Below are 13,086 nucleotides of genomic sequence, written 5' to 3' on the forward strand. Positions count from 1 at the left end.
AGAATACATAACTGACTAACATTATTAACATTACTAAAAAACGAATTCTAACTTCTCTAACATTAAAATGCAGTCTTCTATGCAAAATGAGGTGAAACCCATGTTTTGGTGGCACTGCTGAGATTCATTTTTAAATTCACACTGGCATTTTCTTCAGCTTGTGGATAACAGAAAATATGCAAGATTCAAGAAGCAAAGTGAAACAGTAACTTTGGACCTGAAGCTTTCATTGTTTTGAAAACGAAGAGTGGCACAGAGCACATTCTTTTTAACCTGATTGGGAGAACCTGTAGGCACACAAGCCACGTCAATAAAGGGATGGGCAAATGTTTTCTTGGAAAATAGAAATGAAGAGAGCAGTTAGTTCATGCAGGGCTGAGGAGACAAACAAGAGGTTCCAAGGGGTAGAGCGCTGACTTTGGGATCTAATCAGTTGGCGCTCCCGCACACAAGCTTACGGAAGAATTTTGCGCTGACACTGGGTCTGCATCTGTGAACACAACGAGATTGTGTGGGACTTCACAGAAATATCGACCTTGGTAAGATGAGTGCTAAGTGAGGACCAGATAAAATGCTGTATGTGTGACTAAGATTTATTGCAGTGCAGGGAAGTTAGGAAATCATTGCATGTTTATTTTTCTCTATTTTCAGAATGTGGGAACATTAGTCCATGTTACAAAATACTTGCTTGTTCTATTTGTTCTTTTATATTACAGATGATGCTGTAAATAATATGGTAAGATTTGTGACTTGTAAATGAGATGCAATACAAAAAGCATTTATAAAAACAAATGGGATTTTTGTGTCATTCATGCATCTGTGAATATTTTACATAAGTGAAGTACAAAGGGGAGGTTTATATCAGTGCAGAAGTGCTTTTATTAATTTACCACTGTAATTGAAATAGCAAATAAGAGAAAGTCAGTACTAAATATCTACAAGGTAAAGGATGTGTGTGCTATGTCATGAGTGAGCCCTTCCTTGCATGCTAATGGGAAGGGGTCTAATCTGATACATAGATCACTGGATGTATATACGCCAGTAATTCCTAATGGCACATAGATTACTGGATGTACCAGCCACAAACTGTAGGTGGTGCTATGAATAAAATCATTGGGTTCTACTGAAGTGTACAAATCTGGGGCTCTCTACAGACAACTAGAAGGTATTCTAATAGAAAGGGGAAAGGTTTGTTTTATGATGGGGTTATAGTATAAAAAAAGAAACCATGCTCACTATTATACCACAGGAATAAAATACTGTAAAACAAGGTACCACTAAAATTACCACCAATACAAGCTAACAAGGTATGGTCACTAAAATAGTGTGATACCAGACCCACTCTAAATGTAAGACTAATTTACCGCCAAATTACTGCCAATATTTTTACGGTAAGAAAATATCGCCAAATCCCAAATTTACCCCAATAAAACAAAATCTCCTACAGTTCTCAAGGAGTTAAACCAAGTGATATCATCAAGGCAAAATCTTTCGTGGTTTCAAACTGGATTCAGGAAGTTAATGGGAAGCCAGCTAAATGCAACAATTCTCTCATATATACTGTTGTCTTCTAGGCAATCCGAAAATTGACCCATCTTCATGGCTTTACTCGACCTATCATCTGCTTTTGATTCTGTCATTAGGGAAGTACTCTGGGGAAAAATGCAACGTTTCCAAATTACCCCTCATATCATAGCCATGATGGCACTCCTACATAACAACACAAACTACAGAGTGTGAATCGACCATACTGGTTTGCTAACTGATTTGATCCACACTTTCATAGGAGTAAAGCAGGGGTGCAACCTAGCCGCCATTTTATTTAATCTGTATTTAGCAAATATAGACACTCTTTGGACTTACTCTGATAACGCCCCAGTAAAATTAGGTAGTTAACGTATAAACTGGCTTGCTTTTGCCGATGATGTGATTCTGCTGGATCGGACTCCAAGTGGGCTACATAACCTTAGTCCTAATCCTGCAAAATCTCACATTGTGGTGTTTACAAATAAAAAAAAATCGATTTCATACAAATGGAACTTGGATAATGTCCCCATTCCACGGCCCTTAGGGATGACTTACCTTGGTTACTCCTTGTCTAACTCAAGCTCCATTGCGAAATAGCAACTATCTATTTCCATTAAAATCCTTCCCCTGATAGGTCAAATGAAGATCACACTGCACAAGCTTTGCAGGTTTTCTCTGTTACCGTTAATTTTATTCTACCTCTTGATGGTGGAAGCGGATCATACTATATGGGCTTGACCTTTGTCTATTACAGATTGGGCCTGCTCTTAACATCATTGAAGGTAGAATCTGGAAGGAAGTATTGCAATTGCCAAAATCACTTCCCAATGCCATCATTATTCACGAGCTTGAACTAACATCATTGGCTTCAAAGCTTGTATAGAGGAGAATGACCAATCTGGCAAACATGCTGACGCCTCCACAGAACTCTTCATATGAAGATCTTACCAGCATGATAGCCAATGGCAACCCGAAATCTCTAACACTTTTTGTTAAGCAACTGAGAGAGCCTCTTGACCCAATTGCAATGCATCTGGGTGATTTAGTAACATGCCCTCAAATAGTGAAAAAAAAACTCTAGCAAAGGGATTGGGCAATATATTGCGACTTAATAGGTACATATAAGTCTTACAAAGAATATGCCAAACTTAGACACAAGCAAAAGCCGTATCTCCCATATTTCATACAAGTGCCATAACATCAAGTTTGCACAATGTTCATGCAAATAAGATTTACAGGGTAATTCATAGAATTTCACAGAAAAGTGTCGCAAGCGGCTGGCGCAGAGTGTCCGCGTGCGATTGTCTGCGCCAGGCACGTGCGCTAAAACCGATTTCCGCGCACAGCGTATTCATGGATTTTAGGCTCCCAAACCAGCCGTGGCGCAGAGTATCGCAGCGACCCTGCAGCAGCACCAGTAACGCCCCCAAGAACGCCCTCGCGCAAGGAAAAGCCATCAAAATCGCTAAATCATTGCAAAGGGCTGCGCTAACCCTGGACCAGTCTACAGGGCTGCCAAACAAGGAACGCAAAGCGGGTAACGTGCATATCAGGGGTACGCGTGAAGTTATACACGCGATTAGCCAGGGTACGTGTATTACAGGGGTACGCGGGAAGTTCTACACGCGATTGGCCAGGGTACGTGTATTACAGGGGTACGCGTGAAGTTTAACACGCGATTAGCCAGGGCACGTGTATCACAGGGGTACGCAGGAATTATCACACGCGATTTGGCTGGGTACGTGTATTACAGGGGTACACGGGAAGTTCTACACGCGATTTGGCTGGGTACGTGTATTACAGGGGTGCACGGGAATTCTCACATGCGATTTGGCCAGGTACGTGTATTACAGGGGTGCGCGGGAATTATCACACGCGATTTGGCTTGGTACGTGTATTACAGGGGTGCGTGGGAAGTTCTACACGCGATTGGCCAGGGTACGTGTATTACAGGCGTACGTGGGAATTATCACACGCGATTTGGCTGGGTACGTGTATTACAGGGGTACACGGGAAGTTCTACACACGATTCGGCTGGGTACGTGTATTACAGGGGTGCGCGGGAATTCTCACATGCGATTTGCCAGGTACGTGTATTACAGGGGTGTGCGGGAATTATCACACGCAATTAGGCTGGGTGGGTCCTCACAGGTGTTCCCTGTACACCCTCCACGGCCCCTGCAGGCAGCCCACAAAACAGGGGACTACCCTGCACACCTGCTCATGTCCCCCTGCACCCCCACCCCCCAGCAGTGCAGGGGCAGCCTCCACCAGGCCCCCACCCATGTCCCCTATCACCCCCACCCCCCAGCCACCAGGGGCACCTTCCACCAGGCCCCCATCCATGTCTCCCACCACCCCCACCCCCCAGCATCCAGGGGCACCCTCCACCAGGCCCCCACCCATGTCTCCCACCACCCCCACCCCCCAGCCACCAGGGGCACCCTCCACCAGGCCCCCACTCATGTCTCCCACCACCCCCACCCCCCCGGAGTGCAGGGGCACCCTCCACCAGGCCCCCACTCATGTCCCCTATCACTCCCACCCCCCCCGCCACCAGGGGCACCCTCCACCAGGCCCCCATCCATGTCTCCCACCACCCCCACCCCCCAGCAGTGCAGGGGCACCCTCCACCAGGCCCCCACCCATGTCCCCTATCACCCCCAACCCCCAGCAGTGCAGGGGCACCCTCCACCAGGCCCCCACTCATGTCCCCTATCACCCCCACCCCCCAGCAGTGCAGGGGCACCCTCCACCAGGCCCCCACCCATGTCCCCTAACACCCCCACCCCCCAGCCACCAGGGGCACCCTCCACCAGGCCCCCACTCATGTCTCCCACCACCCCCACCCCCCAGCCACCAGGGGCACCCTCCACCAGGCCCCCACCCATGTCCCCTATCACCCCCCCCAGCAGTGCAGGGGCACCCTCCACCAGGCCCCCACCCATGTCCCCTATCACCCCCACCCCCCAGCCACCAGGGGCACCCTCCACCAGGCCCCCATCCATGTCTCCCACCACCCCCACCCCCCAGCATCCAGGGGCACCCTCCACCAGGCCCCCACCCATGTCTCCCACCACCCCCACCCCCCAGCCACCAGGGGCACCCTCCACCAGGCCCCCACTCATGTCTCCCACCACCCCCACCCCCCAGCAGTGCAGGGGCACCCTCCACCAGGCCCCCACTCATGTCCCCTATCACCCCCACCCCCCCGCCACCAGGGGCACCCTCCACCAGGCCCCCATCCATGTCTCCCACCACCCCCACCCCCCAGCAGTGCAGGGGCACCCTCCACCAGGCCCCCACCCATGTCCCCTATCACCCCCACCCCCAGCAGTGCAGGGGCACCCTCCACCAGGCCCCCACTCATGTCCCCTATCACCCCCACCCCCCAGCAGTGCAGGGGCACCCTCCACCAGGCCCCCACCCATGTCCCCTATCACCCCCACCCCCCAGCCACCAGGGGCACCCTCCACCAGGCCCCCACTCATGTCTCCCACCACCCCCACCCCCCAGCAGTGCAGGGGCAGCCTCCACCAGGCCCCCATCCATGTCCCCTATCACCCCCACCCCCCAGCCACCAAGGGCACCCTCCACCAGGCCCCCACCCATGTCCCCTATCACCCCCACCCCCCAGCAGTGCAGGGGCACCCTCCACCAGGCACCCACCCATGTCCCCTATCACCCCCACCCCCCAGCAGTGCAGGGGCACCCTCCACCAGGCCCCCACTCATGTCCCCTATCACCCCCACCCCCCAGCAGTGCAGGGGCACCCTCCACCAGGCCCCCACCCATGTCCCCTATCACCCCCACCCCCCAGCCACCAGGGGCACCCTCCACCAGGCCCCCACTCATGTCTCCCACCACCCCCACCCCCCAGCAGTGCAGGGGCAGCAGGCAGTCAGGCAGCAGCAGGTGGGAGCGTGCTCGGGGCTCTGGGGGGCAGTAGTTCGGCCTTCCGGGCAGGAGCGTGGTATTCCGTGTGCGTACGCGTGGCCAGCTTGGTACGGAGTGATTTGGCACGTGAAAATCCTGCACGTCAGCGTGAAAACCGAGGAAAGGCCCTCAGCGCGTAAGCGCGTCTGTGACGTGACCCGCACGGGTGTTTCCCACACAGCACGTGATGACAGAGCACACGTGGAAAGACTGCACGTCAGAGTGTAATCGCGTGTGATTGGTGGAAATGGCCCTACACGCAGAAGTGACAAAGCGTGTGATTGGTGGAAATGGCCCTACACGAAGAAGTTACAAAGCGTGTGATTGGTGGAAATGGCCCTACACGCAGAAGTGACAAAGCATGTAATTGGTGGAAATGGCCCTAGCACGTACACGCCGCGTAAGTGACGCTGGACGTGTGGGCCTGTATAAAAGGTACGTGTAGAACACGTTTTCCGTGTACGTGCTTTTCGTGGAGAGCGAGTGGGTGAATTCTGTACTTCTTGTCGTTTCACACGCGATTTACTTCACGGCGTTTCAAGTTCGTATTCCCTGTTACCTTTGACAGCTTTTTCTCTTTTTTCGATTTTACTGGCTTACCTGGGCCTGTTCCCTCAAACAGTGTTCCCTTCTACTGTTGTCCTGTCTCCTCAGACAGCGTACAAATCTTCTTTTGGCGGGGGTGTTGCCAACCAAACGTGCTCCTTTTACACGCTCGTTTACCAGGCAGACGGTGAGTCACGCACGTATCTAACATCTGTGCTTGCCCCGTGTGTAGCCTACCCCTTCAGAGGTCATTCTAGGCTGCGTGTGACACGCATACGTTCATTCTTGTGTTACTGGGTGCCACAGCGTAGTGCAGGTTTTTCTTTCTGCACACGTGGTCTAGGAGGGGTTGCGTACACGTCATCTCCCTTTTTTGGGGCTCCTGTGCGTAGCGTGACCCGTCATCTTTCCCCAGGGGTTACAATCAGCCTTGCAAGAGCACTAGGGTACAATTACCATCTGGTACCCAACCCCTTTGACCCCCAATTGCCCAGGACAATAGTTTACAGCCACTCCCATACGCACATTTACATCAGTGCCATGGCTGGGAGGCGAGGATTCCGTAAGGGTGGCAAAGGTGGAAGAGCCACAAGTGGTGGCCGTGGTGGATCCGGTAGGGGACGTGGTCGTTACTTGCAGGGTGAGCCTGTCCCCCCATGTGTGGAGGACCAGTCAAGGGCACCCATAATCCCCCCCCCCTCCTGTTGAGGCTGATGTGGCTGACACCATCCATGCTCAGCCCTTGTTGGACCAGCCCATTGTGGCACCAGATCTGGCTGACTCCATGGCTGACTTCCAGGTCAGCAGGCCTATGACACGTGCGCTGGTGCACGTTGATGTCACCATGCCACGTGCATCTGGGCCAGCAAGGTCATCTGCTGCACCAAGGAGGCAGGGCGGAGAGGCTGCAGGGGCAGCTGCGGCTCCATCCACCCCAGCCCTCACACACCCAGCCAGGACAGTGTCGGTCCTAGTCCATGCTGCTGACATTCCCCCTGACACCATCACACTAGAGCCAATGCCTGCACCAACTCCCATGCTGAGTGTGCAATCCCACACTCCTGATACAGAGTCCACCAGGGCTCCTGCCCCTAGTGTCCAGAGCGGCGCAGGACACTCAGGATCACCACCACCTTCCAAGCGGAAGAGGAAGAGTGCTCGTCCGGCACAGGCTGATGCCCCAGACACGGCTACACAGTCCGGCCCGTCCAGGAAGCCCAGCTTCACGGATGACGAACTGAATGCACTTGTCGAGTATGTGTCCGGACATGACAACGAGATGGTCATTGTTGCAGGATCCAAGACCACACCTGCACAACGCCAGGCACACTGGCAGACCGTTGCGGACATCGTAAGTGCCCTTGGAATCGTGAGGCGCACAGCCAATGATTGCTATAAGCGCTGGAATGACCTAAAGCGCAGGGCAAAGAGTAAGCTGGCCTCAAGTCATGCCGCAACTCTAGTGACTGGAGGTGGGTCTCCAGTAGTAGACATGGAACTCACTCCACATGAGTCAGTCGCTGGGACCTACGTCACGGAGGAACAGATCCAAGGCGTGGGAGATCTGGCTGATTACGAGGCATTGTCCGGTGAGTGCACATGCATGTGTGTGTCATCCATGTGCATGGTGTGTGTGTGAGGGCTTCTGTTTGTGTGCCAGGTGAGAGTGTGTGCGCCTGAGTCGTATGGGTCAGCCATGTGCTTCATGCAATACTTCCTGCGCAGCTGCATTTGGCCATAGCAGTATCCCTTCTGCCAACAGTAGACATCTAGCCCAACTGCACGCCAGTTGCCCTTGAAGTGTCACCTTGCCACAACATAGTTGCTTATTTTTCACTGTTCATTCAGTCAGATTGTTTGCATTCCCCCACTTTTACTAGGCATGTCGCTGTCCACTAGTCACATGTCTGACATGGCTATGGTAAAGTGGAGTGACTTTGTTACCTGGATATCATTTGTACACACATGTCCCTGTGCAATTGGACCATTTCAGACTGGCAGCTCCAGGTGAAAAATCAGACCTGTTAGAATTAGAAAAGCGATTACATGCGGGAACTGGACTGAATGAATAGGTGCTGCCCTCCTCTCCATCTTCACTCAATAGCAATGGTACATGCCATCTGTGTGATGGCATGTGTGTTTCACCTGGCAATCATAGGCCAATGTGTGATGCCACTGCCAGGCAGCATGCAGAAAATGTGTTCATCTTCCATCTTGGTGTCATCAGTGTGTGCCATTTGCCTGCACTTCATACGCAGTGAGGGTGCATGCATGGGAGGGTTTTAGTCATGTGGGACATGTGTCAATCAAGTACTGGTTCTCTTGCTTCTCAGCCCTCATTGTGTGCCATGGTGCTAATGCCTGTTTCCATTTCTTTGTTTTCATGTCTTTGCAGGGGAAGACGCACCTGATACTGCTGGGGTTGTGGAGATGGTGCAGACCCAGGAGGGGTCCGAGGGCCGACCAACCACCAGTGAGGGACGTGGTGTGGTGGTGGGGGAGAACCCACAAGTGCTGCAGGTCGTGCTCTCAAGGGGTGTCTCTGGCTGCACCTCCCCCGAGCTGTACTCAGGTGTTGATTCGGATGAGACCTACGTGCCGTCGCAGGTGAGTGTTCCAGGGAGGGATTCTGTTCTGTCTCACCCACCTGCACCAGGGTCAGAACCCTCCATGGGGATGTCAGTGTTGGCAGCTACGCCTTTGGTGGTTACGGATGCAGGGTCACACTCCGCGACATCTGATCCTGTTCCTGGGCCAGCAGATCAGAGGGGGAATGCAGTCCTGCAGCCTCAGGCAGTGCCGGCACAGCAAGGCGCAGTTCGCCTTGCCCCAGACAGGTGTGGTGCCCGCCGACGTGGTGGCCGTACGCCACCTGGCAATACCGCATGGGAGCAATCCATTTACGGTATGGCAACCCAACAGGCTGCATCATCCGAGATGATGGCTCAGGCCATGGATAGGGTGGCCACTTCCATTGTCCCCCCAGAAAGGCTGATGGAGCGACTAGAGCAGGCAACCGACTCCATCTGCCAGTCACACAGGGAGGACATGTTGGGGTCCAACAGGGACAGGCGGGCGGCACTGGCGACTCTGCAGGAGGCCATCTCCATTGAGTCCCAGGGCCACAGGGAAGCCCTGAGGCAGGAGCTCCTTCACCTCAGGACGACTCTTGTTGAGCTTGAGGCTTCAACACACCAAAGGACAGAACAGCAGCTGGAGTGTCTCACCCGTACGCTCTCAGCTGAGATGCAGGCAACGAGGGCGGAGGTCCGGGCATCCCGTGAGTTGTTGCATGGGGACCTCCGCACACTCATCCTCCAGAACCAGACCTACCACACCCGCATGCTTGCAGCCATGGAGGAGCAGACTAGGGCCTTGCGTGGGCTGCCTCCCATAGTGCAACCACCTCCGGATGCAGCTGCACAGGGTGACAATAGCGACAGCAGTGATACTCCCACAACAGGGTAGCCGTGTGGGCCATGAGCCCATGGAGGTGTTTTATTTTCCCAGGATCCACGCAGGTGGGTTCTGGTGTGCATCCTGTCCTCGGACCTCCTGGGTGGCCTCCCCAACCCCCCCGGGCCCATCAATGGCCATTTTTGATTGTTTCTTATTTTTATTTTTATTTTTATTTATTTTATTCCCTATTTTTTTGGGACAATTTTTGGCTTCCGTGGTTCCTGTGGGCATACGCTGCATTGTGGCTGGGCACATGCAGGCTTGTAATGTATTTGGTTCAGATGCTTGGGTTTGAGTCACACACACCCCTCCTGCTTCCCGTTTCCATGGGCTTGCAAAGGGTGTGCCCAAGTGACAGTGAATTACACAGTGACGTTGGACTCCCATGAGCTGTGTGGGCAGTCTGTAGTCAATACTGTGTATACATTCCTAGTGCATATTGCTGTTGTGTTGTACACTGCATGTTGCATTGATGTGTAACTCATCTTCTGTGTCTACCTCCCAATTTGCAGGTCCCTTCCTCATGTCTACACAAGGACCTCTAGTCTGGAGATGGGGTCCATGTTGGCAGCAGTGCACCTACAACTCTACATGGCGCCAACACTGCACAGTTGGCAGTGGTGGGAGTGCAGGCATTTCCAGGTGGTGAGACTACTAATATGTAACATTTGTGATGTCATGTTAATGGTAGTACGTGCTCAAGTATGTTGTTGGTCCGGCATTGCTGTGAGCATTTCAGGTGTTGCAGGTTTCTAATAGGGACACTGTACATAGTGACACTAGTGTCATGTTGTGGGGATTACTTTGTTTACCTGCAAATAGCATGACATGGCACGGTGTGTCGTGTGGCGGTGCTGGGGTTGGGTTGGCTGACATGGCACTGTCCTCTTGTTGCATTTTGCAAGTGGGTATTCATTTTAGCTGCTTGAATGTGTAACTTCACAAAACTGCATTGGTGGTGTCTGTGTGGGTAGGGATGCACACATTGTGACACTTCCAGGTGAACAATCTCAGGCTGATATGGTATTCACGGTTCATTCTCCAGACATTCAGGATCAGTGTCAGGTTGAGTCATCATTGATTGTCAGATGGAATGTGCCAGGGCAGTGTGCACTCCACAGGGGTGTGATTTCTATGTGAAGTAATTAGCCACTAGCTGTGTACGGGCTGCCTCCCCCCGTGCCCTTTCCCCTCCCATGCGCAGCGGCTGTGCATGTGGTTGGGGATGTGGGGCCATCACCATGTCCACGGCCAGGCCCCGGCGTGTTGCAACGTTGTGCAGGACACATGCTGCCACTATGATCCTGCACACTACTGGGGGAGCGTATAACAGCTGCCCGCCAGAACGGTCAAGGGAGCGAAAGCGTGACTTTAGCACTCCGAATGTGCGCTCCACTATGCCCCGGGTCGTAATGTGGGCTGTGTTATATCTTACCTCGGGTGGCGTGGTGGGGTTCCGAATTGGCGTCATCATGTGGGGGCTGAGAGGGTAGGCACTGTCCCCTGTGGAGGTGGTGATTGGTATCATTGGTGGGGTTGTGACCTTGCTCAGTATCCAACATGCATGCATGTGCAGTGGCATACATACTCACCAAGCAGCCATGTATCGCCATGCCGCCCAGCTTCTAGGTCCCGGCTTAGGGTGGACATTCGGTAAATGAAGCTGTCGTGGGTGGACCCGGGATAGTTGGCATATACTGAGGTGATGATTCCCTTGGCATTACATGCTACCTGCAAGTTGATGGAATGCCAGTGCTTGCGGTTCCTATAGATGTGCTCAGATCTCAGATGCCCTGGGGGGACGTAGAGCCACATGGGTGCAGTCGATGGCACCTAGCACTTTGGGGAATCGTGCCACACCGTAAAAATCCAGGGCGGCAGCATGCCTTTCTGCAGGTGTTCTGGGCAGGTATATGTGCCTGCGGACTGATGGGCGTGCAGTGATGATGTTCAAGACCTGGTGTAGGCAGCGTGACTGGGTGGCCTGTGACACCCCACCCACTATGGCACTTGTCCGCTGAAATGATCCAGTGGCTAAGAAGTGCAGTACATTGAGGACCTTCTCCAGGGGGCTGAGTGCTTGGGAGCACAGGGTGGGTGATGTGAGGTCATCCTCCCACTCACTCACCAGGTCCAGTATTATGTGTGGTGGAAACCTGTACCTCCCATACACCTGGTCATCAGGTATCCCGAAAAGGCTGGTTCTGGGTGTGAATATTCTGGCCCTGACTATCCTCCTCCTCCTCCTCCTCCTTTGGTAGCCCACTGCCACTGCTGCTAGGAACGGTATGTTCATCCTGGCGTCTGAGCTTGTTATTGTTAAAGTGCGCAAATGTATGCTTTGCGCGTGTTCTAGGCGAGCGTGTGACCCGCGCACCCCTGGAATCCAGTTCCCAGTCCAATAGCGTGTGGAAATTCCCACGCACCACGGGATACAGGTGCGCTGACGTACTTGCGTGTGTAAGTGCCTGCGCACCCATGAAATACACGTACATAGGCCAATCGCGTGTACGCGCACTTTTGTCCAATTACACGCGATGACACTCTGACGTGCAGTATTTCCACGTGTGCTCCGTCATCACGTGCTGAGTGGGGAACACCCGTGCGGGTCACGTCACAGACGCGCTTACGCGCTGAGGGACTCTGGTCCAATAGAATCGCGTATGCGTGCTGACGCGCTTACGCGCTAAGGGCCTTTCCTCGGATTTCACGCTGACGTGCAGGATTTTCACGTGCCAAATCACTCCGTATCAAGCTGGCCACGCGAAAACACACAGAAGACCACGCTCCTGCCCAGAAGGCCGAGTTACTGCCCCCCAGTGCCCCGAGCAGCCTCCCACGTGCCATCTGCTGCTGCCTGCCTGCCTGCCTGCCTGCCTGCTGCCACCGTGCCCTGCCATTTGGTGCCTGCACATCAGCCATCTGCAGGGGTCCAGTTGCTGTGTCCACCCCTGCTGGAACTGAAGACTCCCGACTGGGATAACATTGCTCCACAGCCCAGCCCCAGGACCCAGTTGCCCACCCACACCTGCCTCTGGGGTTGCCATGTCGGGCACTTCCACATCTGGCACCAGTGGCAACCCCAGGCCAGAGGGGCAGAGGGGCACCAGCTTCACTGCCACCGAAGTTGGTGTCCTGGTGGAGCATGTCCTGGGGCAGTATGATGCCCTCTTTGGATCGTCCCGCGCCAGCAAGGAAGGACGGGAGAGGATCTGGGCCGACTGTGTGGTTGCCATCAACGCGGAGGGGGTGGCAACCCGCAACGTCCTGAAGATCAAGAAGCGCTGGGAGGACTTGAGGTCCAGGACCCTTGTGAAGGCCCGGCGCCTCGTGGAGGGGGGCCGGGGCCGCATGAGTTCCATCCAGATGAGGGTCCTGGAACGCGTACGCCCAGCGCTCCACGCCCAGATCCTTGAGAGTGAGGCCCGTCTGGAGTTGAGCGGTAAGTGTCCAAGCATTACTGTGTGAGACAGGGCATGTTGCGGTGTGCTGGTTCTATGATACTTGCCTGTATGTGTGCCATAGGCCATGTATGCATGTATGTGTGCAGGGACATCATGGTAATGCATGTGCGACCAGTGATGTGTGACCCACATGGTTGTTGCATGTGTTCAAATG

The sequence above is a fragment of the Ambystoma mexicanum genome, chromosome 4q (assembly GCF_040938575.1).
Source record: "Ambystoma mexicanum isolate Mex_15411 chromosome 4q, UKY_AmexF1_1, whole genome shotgun sequence".
Classification (NCBI taxonomy): Eukaryota; Metazoa; Chordata; class Amphibia; order Caudata; family Ambystomatidae; genus Ambystoma; species Ambystoma mexicanum.